The 18,932-nt window shown below is 35.9% G+C and overlaps 1 long non-coding RNA gene across 1 annotated transcript; it reads left to right on the top strand.

The window, feature by feature from the left end:
* Nucleotides 1-7,093: 7,093 nt before the first annotated feature.
* Nucleotides 7,094-16,586, top strand: LOC108506853. The gene is made up of 4 exons (XR_001877881.1): nt 7,094-7,142; nt 9,696-9,777; nt 10,685-10,772; nt 16,505-16,586. It is a non-coding gene; the product is annotated as an uncharacterized LOC108506853 (long non-coding RNA).
* Nucleotides 16,587-18,932: the final 2,346 nt, after the last annotated feature.

Raw genomic sequence — 18,932 nt, 5'->3', positions numbered from 1 at the left:
ACAGTGCCTTGTGCCAGTCACAGCAGAGTGCTGAGAGATTAAATCAAAATAAATGCAAGCTAATTGAATGCAGTGATATAGGAGGTGAAATCAGAGCAGTATAAATTTAGGCTTAAGATGGGGATTACTATTTTACTTTTTGTCAGCTCTCTCTGGATTGCCAGCGTCAGGAGCTCTTTCAGTCAGAAAGGAAAATAAAACAAAGAACGCACAATGAAAGACACCAAGTCACTTTCCTGTTTTGCTTTTATAACAAAACGGTTTTGCAAAAGATTTGCAGAATTTTAGAAAAATAATATTTTGGGACAACTTATGCTGAACTGAAGTTGCTTGGATTTTCTCTATTTTTTTGTTTTAGGTAAATCTGTAGGTATGTGTTGTGTTTTTCTGGACCTTCTATTTAAGAGAAGAACTTGAAGCAAGGGATGAAGGGTTTGATTTGAATATGAATGTCTGGCAGAGTCTTAGCAGCATGAAAGGGATAATTTTAGCAGCAGCTTTTGAATAGACTGGTTGGATACTAGCTGAGATGTAAGTAGGCTAGACAGGCTATAGCTAAGATCAAGGATGAGGCAGGGGAAAAAACATGAAAGGCAGGTAAAATTCACCTGTGTGCAAAAAAGTCTTGAAGAAGCATGTATGACTTTCAGAAATACCCACATCCTCTTTTTTAAGTTTTATTGGAATACTAGGTTTTTGGGCAAACAGAAATTTCACTTAGGCAGTCAGGCTATATTTTATGGTATATATTTACATGCATGGTGCATTGAGGGGTCTGGTGAGGATCTGAAACACAGAGAAGGTTATCAGGGTTCTGTTCAGGCATGTCACTAGATGAAGGAAGGTGATTTGTAGTAAAGATGAACTTTAGTATGTGGAGTCAGAGGTTATTGCAGGATACCCAAGAAAAGAGGAAAATACACACAACATTGTCTAGATCCAATGACAGATGTAAAGCAAAGATTTTGAAACTCTTTTTCAGATCTTATCCCTGCTTGTACTGTAGAAGTAAAATGTCAAAACAAATACAATGATTAGTGAAAAAGTGAAAACAATGAAAAGCGTCTAGCACTTTCCCTCTTCTTTTGTAACAAATGCTTTTTAAATTCCACAGTGATGACTTATTTTAGAAGAAAATACCATACAATGAAAGTTTAGTAGGCATAGCTTAACAGTGAAAAGGTGAGTGCACTGTAAAAGACTTAAAAAATGTTTCCAGCCAAACCATTTGGCAGATGAAATATTTTTCTCCACTGCTTCAAAATTTTCTGTCAGATGCACTTCACTTTTCTTGCTACACAGAAATTTTTATTATCTTTGATTTGAAAACAAACAAATAAAACCTTTTGTTTATTCACTTCCAGGTCTTACTTTCATTGTATAATGGGTGAAAACTGAAAGTATAAAATACTCTTTTTCTGATGAGTGCAAGTATTGAGATCTCTCAGTCCTCCAGTGAGAAAGTTCTGTGTATTAGGGATTTTTGTCTGTATGTCACTCTTGTTTCTCAGTAAGAAGACAGTCAAAAGTTTTACTGCTCAGAGGCTGAAGGCCTCTTCCTTCTTCTGATCATAGTTCAATCCAAAGTGTTTTGGGAGTTGAACGTATGTTAACCATGTTTTTGTTTTGTTTGTTAAAACATTTAGACGATCTATTTACTGTGTTGGAACTAACCAGTATCACCGCTTTTAGATCTTTTGGTGCAAAAGGAGGAAAAAATAAAGACAAGGAAATAGGGGGAGTTTGCAGGCAGAGTAAAGAACTGGAATTAGAGCCATTCACTTTACTGGAATTTATTTGTTCCCGTACATCTTCCTTTCAAAAAATGCTTGTGTGCAGATGTCAGGACAGTAAGTCTCAGTCAGATCTAGCAACAATTCCCCATATTTGGCCTTAGAGTCCATCAAGTGTCCTTGACAGCTTTTAGAAACTTTAAATAATTGTGAAGGAAAATTGAATCACCACTCACTAACATGGAATAAGAATGCTTTATTTTTGATGCACATTGGCCTATAGGTTTTGGAGCCATGTCTTTTCAATATGCTTTGTTTGACTTCTGGAGATATTCAACTGACTAAGAAAAATTCATACCACAGCCTAGAAAAAAGTATTCCTATTCCAATTAGCCTTCATAGATTTTAGTAGCAGGAAGGTCATTCCTGCAGCCTAGATTAGGTTTCACATACTTGTCATGTTTAGACAGCAAGGTTTAAGTTATTACGGAGATGGGCAGTAGTATAAATCTTCTGGCAGTAACCTATTCTGGTGTATACCATATATACTATATACATTTGCATTGCAATAACTCCTTTATTAACATCTGAGAAAATGAAAATTAAATCAGCATGTTATCTGTTTAAAAAAAAGAGTAAGATTACTTCCTTCAAGGGTCTTTCATCACTTTTTTAGTAGTTTGAGATACAACGCAAGATGTGGATACTGTGTGTGGGGAAACAAAGAATATTTTGTCTCTTACTTGAATATCCTTGGCTTTGATAACTGCAAAACTGAACAGGAGCTTTGGAGCTGTATTGTTTGATGATATTTCCATAACATTTGTGGCTGTCCAACTTTTTTGTGAAATGAAAGTCAGGAAATCTGACTGAATGCATTGTTAACTTTCAAGAGCCTACATTTTACTTCTGCAAAAGCCCTGCGACATTTCAATCTTTAAGTATCCTTGTCATTAAACTGGGGCAGAAAGAGAAGGAACAGGAAAGGAACATAAAGGGTGACTGAGATTTAAAATTTCCCTGGAGAAGATGAGCAAGGTACTCTTTGGCCTGCCAGAAGCTGAAATCAGAAGAATGACTGTTTTTAACATGTTGAGTATGATTTAATTCCATCATCATCGTCGTCGTCCAGATGGAAAACATGCTGACAGGCTTTGAGTTACCACTGACAGGATCAAAGGGCACTGAGATTACAGTGTGGTTAGCTGGCACAACAAGAGCACTTTTAATAACTAGACATGTTACTAGTTTAGTGCATTAATTTGTGTGAAGAATTAGTATTGGCATTAATAATGATATTTTAATTTATTTTTTTTATGTCTGGTTTTCTGCTAGAGTGCTGTTTTTAGTATTGTATGTTAGGATTGCTCTTTTTATTACTATATTTTAGGGTCACATTCTGTCGTGTAACCATCCAGATGGGTGGAACTACAGGCAGAATTATTTGGCTTTTAATGCATAAATGAAAGACTTCCAGAAAAAATACTGAGCTCATGATATGATTCTCAATTATTAAGTACTGAGGAAAAGAAGAAAATAATATGTTAAAAATCAGTGTAGCCTTAGTGCTTTTGTATTTTTCTTAAGAAGGTTTTTTTGTTTTCTCATGGTATTTCGGATGTTCTTGTGGTTATATTGTGGTCTTCTTTTTCAGCTGCCCTAATATCCAGCTCCCTTATATTTTCCTCATTCTATAGATGCTCCAGGGAATATTCTGTTTCACAGCAATGCATGTGCCTCCCTGGCTGTACTGTGAAAAAAATGCATTATGATTTCTTTTGAAAAGTCCATGCATTTAAACATGTAATGAGGTCGAGGTGTTCTTTACAGATACTTTTATAGTGTCGTGTCCATGACCTGATATTTCCTAGAAGAGCGAAGCAGACAGTTAACCATTTATTAGCTCTGCACGTGTATGCAGCAAGAGATTACAATCAGTCACCACATTATTAAAACAGTCTCAACTGATCATTCAAGCCTTTTATTTGTACATAAAAATAAGACTGGAACATTTGTAGCTATCCTTCCCTAGACATCCTCCTCAGGTCTTCTGGCAGCCAGCAGTGCTCTGGGTTTTGACCCTTGGCTTAGGGCTGTAATATTTCTGGCCAGTTTATTTCACCTTTTCTTATGGTGCTATTTAAAAGCTGGTTCAACCATTTTGCCACCATTGTTAGTTTGCTGAACTAATCCTTTAATCCTATTCATAGTTTCTGTTAGAGGGTGAGGTCCTCATAATCCCTTTGGGAATTTTTTTTCCCTTTTATGATCTTGGCTGGTGTTCAGCCATTTATGAGTGGTTGCTAGCCATATATACGTAGTGAATTTTTAGCTAAATACAAAGGGAGTAATTGAAGGACTTTTGACTTCGAATTTGACTTTTCTGTCAGTATGAGCTCAGCGAGTCATGCTGCATGGCTTTTTTGTGACTGGTCCCTCAAACTGCACAGTTACATCTCCAGTAGTGGGAGGGTAAGTATAATTTTAATGAGGGCTTGGAAATTTCTTCACAGATAGAAAGCAAAATATCAGAACTAGAGGATTTTAGGAGATGCCATTTTTACATGTCGTATTACTACTTTGTTGGCAGTAGATCCAGTTTAAGTAAAAGTTCCCAGCTTCTTAGAACATATATGATTTTCTCTAACAGTGGCTGAATTAAGAATCTGAAGCTTTGCCTCCCTGCCAGGCAAGCTAGGAGATCCTGATTAGTGTAATTTACTGCCAAGAGGGAGGAAGCGGAGCTGACAGGAGCTCTCCGAACAGAACTGCTGGCCACCAGGACATGGGCTGATGGTCTCTCTAAATACAGTCTTTTTTTTCTTTCAAGGAAATGCATTCTGAAATTTCAAGCTTCACTCTTTTTCCTTTTTCTAGCATGCAGGCCATTGGCAGTGTTATATTTATTTTGCGATTTTGTTGTCTTGGCAGAGAATTCAAAAGTGTTTGCATGCCTCAGTGGACCAATGATAGACTAATGATGTGTAGCAACAGTAAATGTTTTTTTCTGCACTGCAATCATGTTTCATAGGTGCCATGCTGGAAAATGAGATCACTGTTTGCATCTACTCCTGTGGTTCAGTTGTGGATATGCTATTCCCAAGGGAGGCAGCTCATACATAGAGTGGAAAGAGCCCAGGGACAGCCTGGCAGTTTTAGCATCACCATTTTTCCCATTGAAGTTGTTCTTTTGCCTGGAAATGTATCTTGAGCCATAACTGTGATTGTGGATTGCACATACTTTGAGTGCCTGGCTGTGCTCCAAGCTGTGGACAGCTCATCTTCAGATGATCTGATAAAATGGTGTTGCAACGGTGCTGCACAAGTCTTGCACTTTTCAACAACTAGGGGTCTAGAGATGCTGTGTTCAGCACAGAAACCTGAAGTCCTTCAACTGAATACACTCTGAAATCGGTCTGATCTTTCTGGGTAGCACTATAGGAGGAAAAGCACCAAAAAAAGGTCAAACAAACAAACAAACAGAAAAAGACCAGAAAATTTATTTTGCCAAAAGCTATACACGTGCAGAAAAACTTTGTACATATGCCTGGCACAGTGCATTCCCTGCCTGCAAAACTTATTAGAATGAACAGCTGGTTAATGGAGATGTGTTTTTTCAAACTAAGCTTTAATGCCAATTAAAACCAGCACTGGCTTATTAAGAACAAAACTGCTACTTTTTCTAGAAAATTTTTGTCGTTCTATGGCAATCAAGAGAAAAGACAGAAAATATATAAAGCTGGCAGGTTATGAAAATTAAACAATGAAACATACTTTTCTAAAACTCTGAAGAATTATAGTCTCAAAACTATCTTAAGTACTTGATTTTTGACCTACCATTTTCTAATAGCTCTCTCAATTTTCTTAGAGTGGTTTTGCTTTTAAAAATATCTGAAAACTTGGTAGATATTAACATAGCCATGTAAAAAAGTTCCTCCTTAGAACACAAAAATCTTGAATGATACATTATGTTCCACTAATCAATTTTTTTTTCCATTTCAGATAATGGCTTATGAGATTTTTAATTTGAAAACTTAGGACAATTTGAGCAAAAGAAACCCCCCCCCCAAAACTTGGAACCATCGAGGTACATTGCTTCTGGCATAGAAAAGAGTGTAAAATACTGATACATTACAAATGATTTCACACTAAAGTCTGCACTGACTCTCCAAGAGGAGCAATTGTTTCAATTCCCTTATCTGGGCTGAGATCCCTGGGTACCAGACAAACAATCTGACCAAGGCATTGAGGCTGAATTTTTCACATGTGGGGAAAGGCTTCAACTTTTCCATTCCTATCTCGTAGATCAAAAGAACTAGTTGAGCACCTCTCCATGCAAATTTTTTGAGTTGTTGAGTTGTAGTATTGTGAAACTACCCCAGAGTGTACCACAATGAAATTTCCCATTTCGGTTTTTTTGTTTTTTTTTTTAAGACAGAAAGAATTAATGTTCTTTCAATCTGAGTGCTCTGTGAGAAAACATGTATGTATGACACAGAGGAGACCTGAAGGTCTCTGTTGTCTTCAGATAATGCTGGGGGGATATCAGGTACAGTTGCATGAATTTTGTTGTTAACTATCTAATCTTGTGGAAATATTAATTCAACCGGATTAAACATCTGATTGACTTTATCAGTCACGTGACATTCCAGGTTAGCCTTATGTTATAACTGCAGAAAGTCTACCATGGAAGGTGACGCATGGATTAAGGATGGGAATGTGTTCTGTTCATCTCTCAGGCTTAATCCTCAACCTTAAATGTGTACCACATGATAATATTGCATGGCATGTGACATCTCCATTGGAATCCTGCTGAGGATGTAGCAAAGTGAGTATCCCACAATGTTACCCAGGAATAACAGTCACAGGGTCACTTTGGGTTATATTCTTCCATGTTTGTGTTTGAGGTCACAGAAATAATTGGAAAGCTTAGCTGCAGAGTATGGAGCATCCTCTGTAAGCATAGAATACAGATCTAAGCACTGTCTATAGAAACACCTAGATACCAGGGGTGTGTGTGTGTGTAAGAATAACTGCTTAATTATAGAACAATAACAAACACATCTGCAGGGAAACACAGAATTCACTGCAGAGAAGTGTCACTGTGATATAATCTACATACGTTAATTGCTAGATAATATTTTATATTATGCAAATAACTAAACAAAATATGAACACGCTGTTGCCTTTTAACGAGGAGTTAAAGGCCTATGACACCTCATAGGAAATTCTGACAAACACTATTTAGAAGTGATTATGCCTCTATGCTATATTTTTTCAAATAGTTTCTATTTTTAGGAAAATTTCAAAGGAACTGCGGTCTTTGTTCTCTGATGTCTAGTTTTCAGAAGCCTGCATATAGCTTTCTGTGTGGCCAATCCAAAGTGAGCAAGAGCTATGATTATTCAGGTAAACTGTTATATATGTTGATTTTCAAAACTTTTAGTGATAAGCTGTTTGATTTTCTGCATTTTCCTTTTTCTTTTCATTTTTTTCCTCTGGTACATTAATCTTCTCCACTATACTTATGCTATAGCCCAACCACAGCCATTATATGTTCTAACAGACATAGCTCCTCTGGCAGTAGGCAACATTTCCACCAGTTTAATCTTCTGGATGCTTCTCAGATCTCACTAGAACAACATACGGAAATCATACTACAACTAGCTATATTTTTTTGATACAAATTTCTAAAGAGAATGTGTTCTGTTTGAAACTTGAGACGAGGGGAGATAAGGAAAACAGAATATAATACAATATAGGGAAAGACACTTATCAAAAAACCTTATGATCTGGCTTCTAAGCTTCCCTGTTCTAATTCAGCAACTAGGTTTTTTACATACAGCAAATCCTTTTACTGGATATTTCTTGTTCTTTAATGACTTCACTACAGGGTTGCATGGGTTGATAGGAATGCATTCTCCAAAAATCCATTAACATGGTTCTTGACTGAACGTGGTCCAGGCATGTTAATCACCATTATTCTTCAAGAATGTCAGATGATTTAAGTTTACTATATGTGAATTTCATGTCTAAGAATTGGTGGGTTCCTTATTTATACGCAGGACTGGGTACCTTGCTGGAAATTATGGTACAATGTTAGTTTAAAAATATGCTATAGAAAATGTGATAAAGAAATCTCTTTAATGTTGGCAAAGACTTATATACAGAAATTAAAATTATAGTGTCATCTGTGCCTTTCTTCTCTAAATGATAGTACAATTCAAAGAAACATCCACTTTTTTCTGTTATATGTCTTCTTTGACTCCAACACATGCATATTAAAGAGAAACTTCACATTTTTTGATGTGATTGCATCAGAAGAAAAGATATAGTATGATTGATGCCAGTGGGGTTTGACAAATAGCAACTGTACAGAAATTATACAAAAATTTCCTTCCATATTTCCTCTCAACTGTTCTGCCACTTTGATGAAATGGTAATCTCTCTAATCCATTTTTCCAGCTAGAAAAGTGTTTGAGAAACATACCCTTCCCTGCAGTTATTACCATGATGGAACATTTATTATCCAGCAAATGAGGCATCACATTCTCTGATATTTCTCCTAAAAAATCTTAGCAATAACTGCCCTTTATTGTGCATATCAATGATCAATTAAAATATAAAAAAAAGTATTGTATATTCTGAACAGGACAAAATGCAAACTGTTTCACTGATCAATACCCAGTGCAGAAATATGTGAAATCTTGTGTGGACAAATTTCTTTCCTGTGCTGGGGGATGATTTGACATACCACTCACGCCCTAAACTGTCAAGGCTGTGGGCTGGAGTCATGAAATATTGTTTTCACATACATGAGCCCTGGTAAATTTTGCCTTGAAAAACATGTCTGTAAGGATTGTGGCTTTTGGGCCTGTGTGTTCCCAGGCTGTTATAGAAGAGTGAGAAACACAGCTATAAAAAATGTGTTACAAAAAACAATAAACAAACAAACTCAACCAAAAATTAAACAATATAAACAAAAAATCCACCCACAAACATCCCCACCCAAAACCAAAACAAAAGCCCAAACAAAAAACATACTCAAACAAGATACTACAAAAATCGTCAGTAGACTTTGTACAAAATCAGTCTCTGTTACTTATTTGCTTTATTTCAAAAAAAGGTAGATTTCAAAGGCTAAATCCACATGGGAACTCCAAACCCCACCACACTAATTTAATAATAATACTTTTTGTTTAGTCACTTATATTTTTGTTTAGTCAGCTTAAAACTAAAGGTATTAATGATAGTTTTTTTCTATGTATGAACACAGTGTTTTTTATAAAATGGCCTAAGAGTAAGATCAGAAAATATTTGCTGAGTGACATGGGTTGTTTGCCTGTCTTTAATCTCATTTTATTTTGTGTGTGTGTATCAGCTACATGCAAATGCAATCAAGTGTAAAACAGGTACTGTTTTGATAACTTGGACCAATTTTTTTATTGGTTTCCTGAGAATATTATGTTCTCATATCCATATTGTTTCTGCCCTCTGCAAGTACCTTCAGAAATGTTTTTTGGCACTGTGTAGCTAAAAAAACCTCACTGTGAATTATTGTTCTGTTCAAGAGAAATTTTCAAACATGGTTGAATATTATCTTGAAAATACAATTTTTGAAAAGTAATGATAAAAGTCTTTGTTGTGGATTCTCTTCCTTCCTAAGTCTGATTTTTTAAAATAAATTTCAACTATACAGACCAATACAAAACCATAATTACATAATGAGAAAATTTAAGTTATTTATTTTTTTAACGTTTGCTGCTTCTCTTTCTTTCTTTAAGCTCAAAAAAGCCAGCAATTTCTTTGCTTTTTTCTTAGCTAAGTCAGCAGGTTACACGATGTTATTTGTATTTTGCGCACTTGCAGATTAATGTTTGAACACTGTTGCACCACCTCTTCAACCACGAGGTTAGGAACCAACTTGCATTTCATACTTGCAAATATGTAATGTTTTTACAGAATAAATCAGGGATGGAAGCAAGACCTGTTCCTGAAGAAATGTTTTATTCAACAAAACTTGCCCAACTTGAGCATTTTCCAGGTAAAGAATTTTTTTTTTTTTTTTCAAAATGTTACCTGTTTGTGGAGTAAGTGACCTAAGAAAAGCCTGCTGAGTCAAAAGTGCATTATCCCAGTGTCATTTGTGAGAAGGGAACAAAACCGAAAATAGTAGTCAGGTTGAAATCAAGCTTACCTGATAATGCCAAAAATTACATTTTACAGGAATATTTTTTATGGCAACCCCTCCGCCCCACTCCCCCAATGATCTCAAATCCAAATAGTTACCATAGTAACTCATGTTATGGTATATTATTTATGGACATATTGCAACATAGAGAGTATTCATAATGTGTTGCTTTTTTCAGACCGTATGTTTCTGGTTGTTCACGTAACATTTGCACAGCTGAGTGAAAATGCCAGCTCTTTTCATTTGTAGCAAGCTGACATTTCTCTATACTCTCAAAAAAGTGCAGAACAATGTATTTTTGAGATCACTGAACAAAAATCATAGTTTGTTTTTATTGTATTCAGATAATCAGAATAATACAGCAAAATAGTGCTGCTTTCTTTTTTTTCTCACTCCCCCATGTTTTAGGGGGTGAGGGGCAGGGGGATTACACTGCAGCCACAAGTAGTATATTCAAGACCTGCTGTTAGAAGGGAGTGGTGCTTCATAAGGAAACCCCAATTGAAACAAATGCAAAGAACACAAAAGTATCACATGACTGGCTCTACCATAGTTTTCCATATATGATTTTTAGTAGTGTCACTTATGATGTGAACATGTAGATTAGTCTGTAAAAGGCAGATTAATTTTTTAGCCTGTGTTTATGAATTATCAAACTAATTTTAATCTTCAAGGATTATCTTCAGACATGTATTTACTGCAATAAGTACCTATGCATTTGGTAGAAGTAACTTTCTATGCTTTCTGCTCACATTTTGAGGCACAAAGAGCAGCTGGATACTTCACTGTTAAGGAATATTAATGAAACTGGGTCACCTGGCTTTGCCAATCCCAGCCAGAGGATTGTGGTAGGTGCTCTGTTTCTCTCTGCTCTCTTCTTTTCTATACAAATACTGTCTTAAAAAAATTAAGATAGATCATGATATAACTGTATGCGGAAGAGTGCTATTGAATCGAAGGGAACAGTCTGGGAATCTGCACATCCAGGTCATTCTGAAATGTTCTGTCTGTGAAGCTGATCTCATATGTGCACCAAATTGAATATTTGCATATAAATATTTAGTCACCTGAGGTGATTAATTTTACTTAACACTAATTTCTGTCATACAAAACAAGTTTTTCAAATGTGGTATTCCTCCAGCAAGTGCACTACTTCACAGACAGGAGCTTAGCTATCAGTTGATATTCCCTTTTCTGTTTGTCATTTTTGTTGTTTGGCACCTGTAACTATTTTGAACTCAATTTATGTCACTTACACATGAAGTGTGTGGCACCTAAATGCCATAAATCATGCATATGTATCATTGCTGGTGCAAATTTGCATCTGTAATTATCTGTACTTAAAAACTGTTGTTTTTATGAGGCCTTGCTGGAGACTGGCTGAAGAACATGACACACTTCACCCATCCTCTACATCCAAATTACATTCTGTCCCATAATTTTTCTATTTGAAAGGTTATTAAAATGCTTTAAAAGAAAAATTAGGTAAAAATTGACATGGATGAAAGACAAATATTGTGTTTGCAAAGAGCATTTGTCAGCTTGCCTCTGCACTGCATTTTACTTCAGTTGTGAATGGACTTTTATGAAAATATATAAATATTTTATTGAAAACAGTCCTGTATCATTTACTACCCTGACCATGCAATTAGCCCGCTAATGGACAAAAAATGGGTGTTTCCCCATAGAGATTTTATTTCCACCATCATTTACCTGGATCCTTCTACATTCTGTTGATAAATATTCTTATAATTCCTCAGTTTTTCATTGGGGAAAAAAAAGCAATAATCACTAGCCACTCTAGACATAAAGCTTCAAATACCGTGGTTGTGGCTGTACATATCTGAGATTTTCCCACTGTGCTTATTTTTTTATATGAAGACAGTAAGTTCAGTCAGGTAGGGATGTATTTTTGCCCATCCACTGTCTGATTATTGATCCAGCTTCATTGCCAGAAACTCATATTTTCTGAGAGGGAGGGGAAAAAAAATCTTTATGTGTAATCCATGATTCTTTTGTTAAATTGTCTCTGTGATAATTCAGTTGTAAATAATTCTAGTAAGTACAGTCTTCTCACAGTGGCAAAATATTTTTTTTCAATCAAAACTGCTGATGTTTAAACAAATCTGGTTTGGGTACCATGTATACAGTTGGAACTGTGGTCTGAGTGCTTGTGCACATGTCACAGGCTTTTAGTTCAATTATTTTGAAACACACTTGATTAGAATCCTTGAAGTGAAAATTTTACGTTGTCTCTCTGTTTTTTGTATCATTATTTTTTCAAAGCTTGCTCTTCCTACTCCAGTTACAGTCTTTGAAATAGTGTGTTTCTATAGCCAGCTGATAGAGTTTATGGTGATTTTGAAGTTGGGAGTACCTGCATTTATTTCTAGTATGTAGCTGACTGTTGCCAGCTGGTCCTTTTTTCTCATGTGCTGATGGGTATTACTTATTTTTAACACCACTATTTTCTAAATGATAACAGGAAGAAGAAAGAAATGGTGAGAGTAAACATCACTGGCTTCTTTGAGATTTTGTAATAGTAGAATATTAAAAGTTAAGGAAGGAAAGGTGAAGGGAAGGATTAAAAGAGGAAAAATAGAGCAAGTGAAAAAATTGAGTTGAAAGGACACCCATCCACCCTCTGCATTATAATATTAGTGCTTCACACACTCCAAAAAGATAAAACAGAAAATGAAACACTAGGTTTACAGTTCAACAAATGGAAATAAAAGTCATAAAGAAATTAGAAATTAAAATTATATTTTGGCTGTACATGTGTTTCCATTTTCAGTTGACTTCTGACATCTGACATATTTGCTTGTGCATTCGCAAATAAACCATCTGCCAAGACCTTTTTTAAAGCCAGTTAACTTGTATGGCATTCAAGCTTTTAAGCCATCTCTAGGGTTGCATTTTGGGGTGCATTTTTTGGGGGGGTGAGGAGGGCATAATAATTCTGTTTCCTGTAGTGAGCAGTGTTTCAGTCTTCATACAAAATTGCTGAGCTTCACTGACAGGAATGTTTCCAAAGGGATGTCGCCAAAAGAGGAGCTCTTCAATGTCCACTTCAATGTAAAATTGGAGAAGCCTTAGCAGAGTTCATAGAGACCTTCCAGGTGACTCTTTCAAACTGCTGTTTTGCATAAGTTAAAAGTACTCATGCAAAAAAATGCTACAGAAAATGTTTAAGAAAGCACACTAATTCTCAAATGAAACTTGGTAGAAATGTTCAGCAGCTGGTATACAATCTGAAAAAGGTTCTTTCCTTTATTAGAAACACATATTGTTGGTATTCCCATTACTGCCAGAAAAGGTTATGCTCATATGAAGCAAAGAGAAGGAAAGAAAGAAGATTAAAAGTTTTTCAGCTTTCCATTTCTATGAAATAAGAAGAAAAACAAAACTAATGTTCATTGTATAAAGGGAAATGCCTTTTTTTTTTTTTTTGATTCATCTAGTCCCAAAATAGATTTTTGAACTTGTGAAGGGGTTTATTGTGGTATTTTGGAAAACTGAACGGTTCATTGAAGACAATTAGCTGAATGCTGGCCTTGTATGTTCGGGAGGGCAGGACACAACAAACAAACCAAAACCCCAAACCTTAAAGGTTCGAGGCTTAGGTTCCATTTTAATTGTTTGTGTAGTTCTGCCATTGTCATCTTGACCAATCTGGCAGGTGAACACCAGTAGAGCTTCACTGACCTCAACTTTTTCATCTAAAAATTTGTTACCAAATCTAAAGTTTGGAATTGCAAAAAGAAAACATGCCAGTAAAACATATGCCTTTTAAATTCTAAATAAGCAGATATACATTTAATTTCATTTTCTAATTTCTTCTTCCCTTTCCAGGTTGGTTTTTTTTTTTTTTTTTTTTTTTGTGGTAGAAGTGATGAAAGTCAAAGTATAGTCAATGAAATTAATTACATGGCCTTAATAAGTTGTCTATACTGAACTAATTTTTGTGATACAAGTCCAGTTATGTCATTCTAAAAATCACAGTGAGTATTTCTATGGTGCTGCTTCCTATGATATACAGAGCAGCTAATTTTTTGAACTTGAGACTAAATGAACCAACTGCAGTACAGATAAAGCCCTGTCTCATATAGCCTCATTTTCCAGAGTTAATCAACCTCATTACCTTTGTCACATATTTTACGTGTGTCAGTTGATCACCAACCAGCACGAACATAAAGATTAGAATCAGTGCCATTATTCTTAGGGCTAAATTATATTTGCATAGGAAACTCCTTTATTGTCCCTCTGACACACAAAGACATCTGACCTTTCAGCATGGAGACTGTAAACACAAACCATAAACTGGGAGGACTCAGCGAGAGAGACAAGGAGGAGGATGGAGCCACGAGCCTGACTGGCTGTATTCCAGGAATGCTGTGACCACTAGTGGATATTTCGAAAGTTTAAGGAAGAGCATCCTTTCTTTAGGGTTGTCAGGTTCTTTCTGTGCCTCTAATGAGGTGGGATTACTTGCACTCCTGCCTAGTGTTATGCAGTCTCAGGACCCATAATTGAACCCCTCAAGGTTCAGTTTTATCTGAACATATTGTGAAGACAACTTATTTGAAATTGTACCCTTACCTTAATTTTGCTGCAGACCAGTTTTTTTAGTTGCAGCTACCTTCCACTCTGTTGTCAAATAATTTGTAGTTAGATTTGGGCCCAATCAGTTCAAATAGAGATGTCTTCCCTTAGTCACTTAGATCCAATTTAGCTACTTAGAAGAGTGACTCTTAGCATTAATCACTTAACTAATCAACGTCTTTTCAGGGTGGCTGAATATGGATGGCAGATGGAATCTTCCTTCCTGAAGGCAGATGAGTTAGAATATTTTGGCCAAGCTTATAAAATCCCAAAGTAACATTGTCTTCATTGGTAGCTAAGTTAAGAGAGACAGGAGATGAAGTTCTGTGACCTTTTGAAAACAGGCAATTACAGTTGCTGGGAAATTAGCATATATGAAATTTGTGTAGAGTTGCATAATTGAAGCTGTACGAATGGATTAACATTGATACTACCATTCCCCTGCACATACCTTTAGCACAGATTAAATTTATTATAGATCTTCTGAAATGTTTTCTCAAATCTGTGTGCTAATCTGAGTGTTTTTCATATTCTACCTTTAGTAGATAAAATTAAATATCATGGTAAATAAAGTAATAAAATATTTATTCTAAGCTGTTGATGACAGCATCAACAATGTATTAGAAGCCAACCCCAGGAAGTACTGATTTCTATCTCATCTGCTTAATGTGAATCTAAAATAAGCCATTAAAAGGTAAGGGATATGTTAATACAGTTAAGTCAGTGTAAAATTGGCATGAAAAGAAGATGAAGATGTAATATTGAACCACTGGTTCAGAGCAAAATACAATTCCGGTTAAATGCAAAAATTCTTATGGCTGATGAATAGCATCTGCTTCTGGGTGCAAGTTATTCCTCTGGTCCTGTTCACACCAACTTTTGAGACACCCTTGTATTTTGTGTATCTTGAATATTCATGTCAGGGAGCTGAAAATATCTGGGTGCTAGAAATTTAAAAGAGCAGTTCTTAGGAGTTATGCCAGGAGTTCTGCAAGGTTGTTTGAAGTTATCATGCTATTCCTAGTATGCCTAATCATATTTTTTTAGCCAACTATACATGGCAATTTAATATGACTAGGCTCTATTGTCCTCTGCATGACAGGGCATGGGAAAGGGTTAAATCTCTCAGGTTGTGCTGCATTTGATATAGTAAGTTGCAAAACTGCAAATATATGTATTCATATAAATATGTATAATATGTATAAATTCATATGATATGAATTAACAGAATTTTAAGGTAAGAAAGCACAAGCTCCTGCATATCCAGCTGCCTTATAATTCCTTTTCCATCCTGGCTATCTTGGAATGGCTTTAGATATATAGATATACATATATATAGTCACAGAAGTAAAACCTCTATTGCACTGACTTCCTGCAGATTCCTCTTGTATATCATATACGTGCTTCTGTTTGGCACTTCTATAACCTGATGCAAAATGTACTAGTTCCTGTAATTGGTTGATAGGTAGAGAAGCCACTGATTGATAGGTGGTCTGGCTTGACTGCTAGGAAGCACTTCATGTTCACGTTGCATAGCTCATATCTTTGTTTCCTGTATCACTGCATCATGATTATGATTCTAATTAGTTTTTTTTAATCACGATCAATACACCAAGGAGAAGCATCAGACAGCTAATATGATTTATTACAGATTCCAAGAGCATTTGTCTCAGATTTGGCATTTCTGCTGTCTCCAGAATGGCCGTGCCCGCTTGACAGCAGCCTGTCAGTGCTGTTGTGATTGCTCTATGCAGTGACTTTAACTGCCAGCTTTTCCTGCAGGCTCGCTGAGTGATCGATCAGCACTACAATTACAGCAATGTGGAATATTTTAACACTTGCCTATGGCCCTGTCAATTATGAAAGGGTGGGGTATCAATACATATTGCAATCTGGTGCTGTACCATTTAAGGCTCAAACAGAAGAAAAAAGTAAATGTTGGTGACCGTCTTTACGTATATCTTTCTCTCTTTTGAAGCTTTTTCCCTTATAACTGCTGTTTTACACATGGCTCTGGAGGAAGATCAAGAGCTGTCTTTGTAACATTAAGGATTCTTGAAGGTACCGTAAGTACTGAAGTAGTGGTAAAGAAATGCAGTAATGCTAAGGATTTTCATAAACTGTCTTTCAAATGTGGGAAGGCAAAGGTCAGGTGAGGTGATGGTTTATTAATATTAATGAATATAGGAGCAAGAGAGGATATTAAGGTTTTGTTCAAAACATACAATATTCTACAGCTGAGTTTCAAGGCATCTTCTTTTTCAGAACCTCTAATATAGGTGACTTGACCCTGGTTTTATTGATTAAACTTTTATTCTTCCCCAATGAATAATTTAAATTATGAGCTGTAGTCTGGCATGATTAGCAGGAACCTATGAAAGATTTTAAAGTAATAGACCGTATACTTCTCCTACTGTGTTGGATTCCTTCTGCATCATGCCACTCTGGATTGAAAACTTTATATGCAACTTGGTAACTTGTTTAGCAGTTCTCTTTCTTGAGAAACCTAATAAAACGCCAAAATCTCTACTTTTCTCTGGAGAGTTGTTATGGAGCTGGTTTTAGTTTCCTGCTTGCCATGTCAGTCTCCAGCCTTGCTGGAGTTTCTAATTTGTGCTCATAGTTTAGCTGACCTAACACAGGTCTATCAGTTGTGCTGCAGTAAAGCATTCCAATGACCTTTACATGTCCCTGAATGAGATGTGTGCCAGTCCTGTTGGATGGGGAGAAGGGCAAGGCCCCTGGTTCGCCGCAAAGACTATTGCGATAAGTCGTGTTATATCACAGGGAATTATTATATAGAAGGCATGGGTAAACTTATATTGTAACCTGCATAGCACAAAAGGCTAATGTTGGTGACCTAATATGCTGACTTAAATCTGACTCTTAAAAGCAGTTCTGAGATTCTATATTTGTCAAGAGTTAATTTGACATTGCACATAGCAGTCATTATACTCTCACTAAGGTTTCTTATCCTCAGATATTTTTTTTTGGTTCACACTGAACATTAACCAACATTAATTTTTGAGTCCTGAAAACAATTGTAGATCAATGTGGTGACTGCATGACTGTAATACATATAAGAGACAGAAAGATATGTGCAGGTGACACTGAAAAGCAATCTCAAATTGTAAATGATATTTAGAAATATGACTCGGAAATATATTAAAAAACCAAACAGAACAACAACAACAAAAAAAAAAATTCAAAAAGTTTCCTTTCCACAAATCCATAAACAGGCACTCAGATCACAGAGCAAGGAAAGTAAAGGACATGGTCTGCTGTCTCAGGCGTGCTTGGTTTCCCAGCCACGTGGAGGAGAAAGAGGAGGAAAAATAATTTCTTGGGACCGGAGTGCTGTTAAGTAGAGGAACCACTCCAATATTTTTTTCCTTCTCTTTATTTCAAATGATGATTGCATTTGGGTTGGTTATTTACATATATATTACAGTCTCTGCCCTATTACAAACTCTATATTTCTTAAATCCTTTGTGGAACACTTCCTTTAGAAAAACTTTTGAAATCTTTTATTGGACTGTTTTTCTAACCAAATAGAAGTATGTATTTAATAAGAGTATATATTTAATGAAAATATAGTACATTTTTCCTGCAAGCTGTTTAATGCATGGGCATATTTCAAGCATTAGAACTTGGCAGTTTCCAGATGGATTCAGTTTTAATTCAGTCTTAAACAACATCTTGTTAAATATTTTTAGGCATTTTTAGAACTTGCTGGTTTGGGGTAAAATCTGCTGCAGCAGAAAACCATTTCAAAGAACAGTTATTAGGGTAATCCCAGTCTTAAAATTCTAGAATTGATCTGAAGATGGTATATTGAAGACAATATGCTTCAATAAATGTTTCCTGGGAAGAGAAATATTTTAAAAAGAAATTGTATCACACAAAGGTTAAGACAGGACAATCCTACCTCTACCCACCTAACATTTAGGAGGCTAAAAAAGCAAAAGGAATGGCATGTTCATGTCTGCTAACCTTCATAACACCTATAGTATTGCAGTATTCCATTTGCAAGGTTATCACTTTAGAACAGATTTCAGAGAATAACAAGCATCCATATTTTCATCAAATTGTTGGTCTAATATGAAATCAATTGTGATCTCGGAGGCTTTTATTTTTATTCATTGGAGGATTAGATACACAAGCCAGGTATTCTAGAGTGTGTATATGGGAAAGAGGATTATGCCTTAAGTGGGTCACAGCTGATACGAGGCATTAAAAGTACTGATGAGATCCAAAGATGTGGCTCTCTGGAAGCAGTCTGCTGACCACACTGTTTCTAGTGATGCTTCTCAAAGAATGTTTAGCAGTGCCTATCAGCTCAGCTTTTTTACAAGTTACTGTTTGCAGTGTAAGGCCTTATCTTCAATCTTTTCTGATGGCTCAGG

This window comes from Lepidothrix coronata, unplaced genomic scaffold, assembly GCF_001604755.1.
Source record: "Lepidothrix coronata isolate B3197 unplaced genomic scaffold, Lepidothrix_coronata-1.0 Scaffold231, whole genome shotgun sequence".
Taxonomy (NCBI): domain Eukaryota; kingdom Metazoa; phylum Chordata; class Aves; order Passeriformes; family Pipridae; genus Lepidothrix; species Lepidothrix coronata.
This window is presented reverse-complemented; position numbering and strand designations above follow the sequence as displayed.